Consider the following 6,600-nt stretch of genomic DNA (forward strand, 5'->3'; position numbering starts at 1 on the left):
TGGCTTTGGTCGCTGGATGCCCTGGACCTTGCTGAGGAATCTTGGCTCGTCTCCCTAGACATATTTCTAGAGGGGACAGTTGGCACAAGGGTGGAGCCCGGGGCAGGTTCCCAGGACCCTTGGCCGTGGCCTGAACCCTCAGCACTGGGGTATCGGGGTTGAACTGGGGAAGGGAGAAATGGTGACACCCCCAAAACTCCTCCCACAGATGCAGGGCTGCCCAGAGTGGGGGGCAAGTGGGGCAATTTGCCCCGGGCTCCGCAGGGCCCCCCCCAAGAGACCGGCTGAGGCTCCCGCATCCGCCCCCATCCTGGAGCCTCAGCGCATCCAGCAGCACCCCCGGACAGCACTGCAGCCTGGCTCCGGCGGGGCCCCGAGCTCCGGGCCGAGTGGAGGGAGCTCAGGCCCCGCTGGAGCTCACAGCCCTGGTCCCTGACCACGCGGCTCTGAGCAGGCGGAGCTCAGGGGCCCTGCCGGAGACGCTCTGCAGCTGTTCAGAAACGTGCTGAGGCTCTGGGTGAGGGAAGGGCCGGGGGGGTTGAATAAGGGACAGGGAGTCTTGGGTACAGTCCGGGCACTGGGAGGGGGCTGATGTTGGGGGCGGGCGGTCAGGGGACAGGGAATGGGGAGATCTGTCAGGACTCAGTGGGGGTGGATAGGGGTCGGAGCAGTCAGGGGCAGGGAGCAGGGGTGGGGTCCCGGAGTGGTAATTGGGGGAGGGGTTTCTGGGGGGCGGTGAGGGGGCAAGGAGCAGGATGGGTCGGGGATTCTGAGGGGGGCAGGGCCAGGCTGTCTGGGAGGCACAGCCTTCCCCACCCTAAAGCTCATTCAGCAGTTTGAGGCCAACTGCCAAATGCCAAGTTATAGTCTACATTTAATTTCAGTGCCATAGGGAGATTCATGTCAGGGGAGAGTAGCTTCATTTCAAATTAGCCACTGGGGGAGGGATCACATGAGAAGAGCAATATCCTTCCCAACTCTACCAAGGGAGACCCCCCCTCCCCTGCATTCCCTGAGGCTCCAGAGGGGTTAATTCAGTGGGTCTCAAACTTTTGTCCTGGTGACCCCTTTCACATAGCAAACCTCTAACTGTGACACCCCCGCCACCCCTTATAAATTGAAAACATAGTTTTATATATTTAACACTATTATAAATGCTGGAGGCAAAGCAGGGTTTGAGGTGGAGGCTGACAGCTCGTGACCCCCAGTAATATCCTCATGACCCCCTGAAGGGTCCCAACCCCCCAGTTTGAGACCCCCTGGGTTAATTTAATTTTAGCACCCTGTGTCCATTCACATGCATGTGCTATTTTGTGCATTTCAGTTTTCACAACATAGGCTCGTCCCAGATTCTGGAACAAGCTCAAATGCTCAGTTCGTGGAGTATGTCCATAAGCTGAACTAAAGACAAACGCACAGTAACCGTCTCCAGTTTGTGAGGGACCCCATGGAGCCAGTCTCTAGGAAACAGATAAATGCATGAAGGTTAAGTCCATTAATGGCTGTTAGCCAAGATGGGTAAGGAATGGTGTCCCTGGCCTCTGTTTGTCAGAGGATGGAGATGGATGGCAGGAGCGAGATCACTTGATCATTACCTGTTAGGTTCACTCCGTCTGGGGCACTTGGCATTGGCCATTGTCAGTAGACAGGATACTGGGCAGGATGGCCTTTGGTTTGACCCAGTCTGGCTGTTCTTATGTTCTAACCTAAATGAACCCAAAGTTATGGAGACAGATATGAGTCAAGGAAGCCAGCAGTGTATCAGAAACCTGGAAAAACCTCTGACTGGATGGGCTCAGGCGTTTGGTCACAAGCTGAGGTGGTTCAAAAGTTTTGGATTTTTTTTAAGCAGAATTTTTTTAATTGTTTCTTTAAACAATCAAACACAGCAAGCAGCAAATATTTGGCCACACCAAACTTCAAACCATATTCAGGTTTTGGCAGACTAATTTCAGCTTTTCAATTAAAGAAAACAACACATTTTGAAGGAAAGCAGACATTGTCCGTGGTTTTTTTCTGCTTTTTAAAAACCCCTAGTTTTTGATCCAAAAAAAGTTTTGACGGAAGATATTTGTCCAACCATTTAATGAGCTTTAGTGCCTTTTAGCACTAGCTGATGCTGAGAACCAGTGATACCTTGTAAAGAAGTTTTCTCAAAACTGGTTTTGTGCCGAGAGGCAGAAGGTTTATTTTTCCCAGGGCCGCCCGTGGGGGGGAGCAAGTGGGGCAATTTGCCCTGGGCCCCGCAAGGGCCCCCACGAGAATATAGTATTGCAATTTTTTTTATGGAAGGGGCCCCTGAAATTGCTTTGCCCCAGGCCCCCTGAATCCTCTGGGCGGCCCTGCACAGCCGAACGCCCCTGCACTTGAGACCCCAAAACAAGGGGCTTCTCACAACAGCCTGCCCCGTCATCCCTGCCCGGCTCCAAGCTCAGACCAGCTGCTGGACATCCAGTGAGAGGGCAGGGCAGGAATTTCCCATTTAAGCGGTTTGTGGACTGGAAACTGGGCTTTTTTCCATGCTGGGAAGAGCTGAACCTTCACTGAAGGTTTTTGTTTCAGTTCGAGAAGTGCCTCATCTCGGAGAAGAGGCAGCAGCTGGGGTGTTATTGCCATATGGAGAACAGGCGTTGGCCAAACTGTTCAGTCCTGCGGCGGTCACAGCGCCCGGCACTTCCCGTGCCCTTTCAAGCAGGTGCATTTCCGGACCCTGCTGCGCCGGTGGCAGGATTGTCCCCTCTGCTCTGTTCCCTGCGGCTCTGCATCACTCTGGATCCCTTGCTCCCTCCTACCATGTGCTGGGGACGGCAGCACCAGCTAGGGTGACCAGACAGCAAATGTGAAAAATCGGGACGGGGGTGGGGGGTAATAGGAGCCTATATATAAAAAAAGACCCCAAAATCAGGACTGTCCCTATAAAATCAGGACATCTGGTCACCCTAGCACCAGCAGCAGCAGCCTGGGCAGCTGGGAGCAGAGCCCCCCATGAGCCAGCCCCACATGAGCCCTGGGTCGGGACAGCCCCACTCAGCCACTGGGGAGCGCAGCAGCAAACAGCCCCTGGCCTCCGGGCAGCTGGAGCCCAGCTGGAGTCACCCACGTTGCATGATTGCCTGACTGACTTTACAGAGGTAACAGTGAAACTGACTAGATACAAAGTGTTGCCAAATGCATAAAGGCCCCAGTACAGCAAAGCATTTAAGCACATGAGTAAGTCCAAATGATGTTAACTAAAGCAAGTGGTTAAGTGCTTTGCTAAGTAGGAATGGCTTTTTGCATACAGTCCAAACTGTAAAATTAAAAGAAATAATATTTTCTTGAATTTCAGTTACAGGAATCTTAATTGGTACTTGTAAAAATAGTAGGTGAAATGCGTTCTAGAGATGACTGTGGCTATAAGTTGATGGTGTTCCTCTAACAGTCCTAAAATTATTCATCTTATAAAAATCCAGTTACAGCATTTGATTCAATAACCTACAGCAGAAAATTCTATAAGCTGACTACCATATGTGTTATGTGAAGTAGTATTTCTTTACATTTGTTGTAAATACACTGGCCTTTAATGATCCCTTGCAACAGGCTGAAATCAACTGATTGAAAATCAGTTAAACAATCACCATTGTTACAGTTTTTACAAATAAAGTCAATAAGCACTTTGAGATACTGTAAATTAAGAATGATACTTCTCTTGATTGATTGGTTTAACTATTTAAGCTTATGGATAAATGCTTCCCTACGCCTTGAGTCTTACAGAGATTTTATGATTAAAAATATTAATTCAACTTGGGGGTTGTGTAAAGTTCCCAGTGTTTCAGAAGAAATCTAGTGGGTATTTAAACAAATGTTTTTCCAAATAAGAGTTCATCATGGTTAGGTTGGGTTATTTATTTAAAAAATAATGTTTAAAGCTGTGTTTCTCAAATTGGGGTCTGCAAGAGTACTCCAGGGGGTCCACGGGCCACAGTGATCAACTCCTCTCCCTCCCTCCCTCAATTCCTCACCCTTCCTCCCAGTGCCTTCTTTACGCTGGGGAACAGGAGGTGCTGGGAGGAGCCAGGGATGGGGCGTGCTCGTGGGGATGGGGAAGAGGAGGGGCAGGGGTGGAGTATGGGTGGAAAGAGGGGGTGAGGTGGGGCCTTGGGAAAGTGGTGGAGTCGGGGTGGGGCCTGGGGCTGCGTGGGCGGGGGGAGGGTCCGTGAAAACGTTTAAATCAAAATGGGGGTCCTCGGGTTGCTAAAGTTTGAGAACCACTGGTTTAAAGTAATGTAATAGTCTGCTTTTCAGCTGTACTGTGCTCAAAGACTTTGGTGGACTAGGGACTTAAACGTAGTTGCTTTTGTAACTAGTGATGACAAATGATTTTTCTAAAAGGCTGAGGTGGCTTTTATTAGTCTAGGAGACATGTTCATTGATGTAACTTTTAGAAGTGTCTTTATGATTTGTATCTCTGAACTGTGTTCAGATTCCTGACAGTGTTAATAATGTTTTGATATTAAAACTACTCGTAAACCCAAGAGAATTATCTTGGAATCTGGAAGAAACATATGCTGCCATAATTCAGGGGATTCTAATTTGATGCTGGAAATGCATCTTTCTGTTGTGTTTTTGAAGGAAAATTGCACCCGCTTTGCTCAGTCCAATAGTCTAAAAGCTTACACGATAAACAGCTCAATTTTCTTCATGAGCAAACTGATTTCCTCCAAAGAACATAATTACAATTGACGTTTCTAAGTTTGGAGACATCCATCACTGATGACACTAGCAGTAGGAAGGACCAAAGTCATTGGCTATGAAACAGTTCTCAGATTTGTTTAACTGTCAGAAAATAAAAACTCTAATTGTGTAATTTTTAAATATTAAACATCCCTTTTAATAGTCATAGAGATTGCTGCCAGAGCTCTAGAGGCCTAGAAATTGTGGTGGTGTTTTTTGTTTAAAAACCAAAACAAAACCTGCAGCTTTACAAAACCTAAGACCAATGGAAATTAAACTCGTCAGAAAAGCTCCAGTGAAATTCCAGTCTTCATTTAAAGTTACATACCCTGCCCTGCAGTACTTAGAGCCTAATGACTGCAGGTTTGTGCTAGTGCTACTCCTGGGGGAATTCTGTGCCAAAAAATTTAAAATTTATGCTCACAATATTTTAAAATTCTGCATATTTTATTTTCAAAATAACACAATATAATCATGCCAGTTTCAGTTATTTTGGTAATTTATTTCAAAATATGTGTCAGCAAGTATGTCTGTAATAAAGACAACAAAAAAGATTCAGGAAATGTGTTTTGACGAATAGATTCCTCACTCTGTATATTAATACAGAACTTTGAGTAGTAATTCATTTAAACTACAATATAGAAATGTATTTCCTGCACCTCTCAGAAGCAGGGCAAAGGCTTGGGGAATCAGGGGTAATGGAGGAGTTGAGGGAGAGGGAAGTAGTTGCTGGGAAGGAGCCTGGGTGTGGACTAGGAGAACTGTTGGGTGCGGGTGGGAAAAGTATGGACAGGTTTTTTTGGGGGGAGTGGGGGTGGGTTTGTTAAGGAGCCTCTCCTCTTGTTAAGGACCCTGGCTGACCCTTACCCTCTCTTACTCAGTCAGACAAATCAGCTCCTATCCCCATGTGCCCCCTCTCCTCTGTCTCCATATGTCTCTGGTCCCCCACTCAGCCAGCCCCCTGCCAGTGTCCCTGAACCCCCCATGCAGACTTGGGCCCCCACTCAGTCACCCTCCTCCCCCGTTCCCATGTGTCCCTGCACCACCACACCCATTCAGCCCTTGTCCCAGTCCATGTCCCCCATTAGCCCTTCTGAACCTCAGTCTGTGACCCTCCCCCCCCCAGCAGACCTATGTGCCTCACACTGTCCATCACCCCATATCCCGTGCCTCCTTACTAGCCCCACAGGGTGCTGTGAGGAATGCAGCCTCTTCTCTTCCCTATCTGCAGCTGGGGCTGCTTCTGCTCCAGAGCGTTTGCTCTACATTCTAGCTCCACAGTGGCTCCTGGTGGGTGAAAGGCATAACTGCAGCACTTCTCAGCAGAATTTATTTTCTGCTGAGAAAAAAAATTCAGCACGGCACATGAATTCTGTATGTGCAGTGGCACAGAATTCACCCAGGAGTATAGTTTAGGAGAGCCAGAAAGTGAAACTAATGATAAATCCATTTTATTTGTTCAACCTGCATGAAACACAGAAAGCAATCAAGCCAATAAATGGTAAAAATATTCATTGTTGGTAATCTAACGTGTTGTTAATAACACAGACAAGGAAAATTTGTTTTCTAAAAGTATCAGTTATAGCCAGACTTATGAAGTGCTCATTCTTTTAGTCAGGTTCTTACATGACCGTTATCATCAGGTTGTCTAGACTGTAGTCATGCGGTATGATTGCAGCTTGAGCCTACATACCTGAGCTAGTTTTAATCTGGCTAGTTTGGGTCCTGGAGCAATGAATGCATGGCAGTGCAAGCTTCAACACAGCTGTAGAAGCCCAGCCGGAGCCATGGTATGCACAGGAGTAGTCCACGGTGAAGCTCATGCCGCCATGTTGTTAGCCTGAGACAGATTTAAATTACTTTTACTTCTAAGGCCTCTCAGAAGAT

Source organism: Mauremys reevesii, linkage group 4 (assembly GCF_016161935.1).
Source record: "Mauremys reevesii isolate NIE-2019 linkage group 4, ASM1616193v1, whole genome shotgun sequence".
NCBI classification, from domain to species: domain Eukaryota; kingdom Metazoa; phylum Chordata; order Testudines; family Geoemydidae; genus Mauremys; species Mauremys reevesii.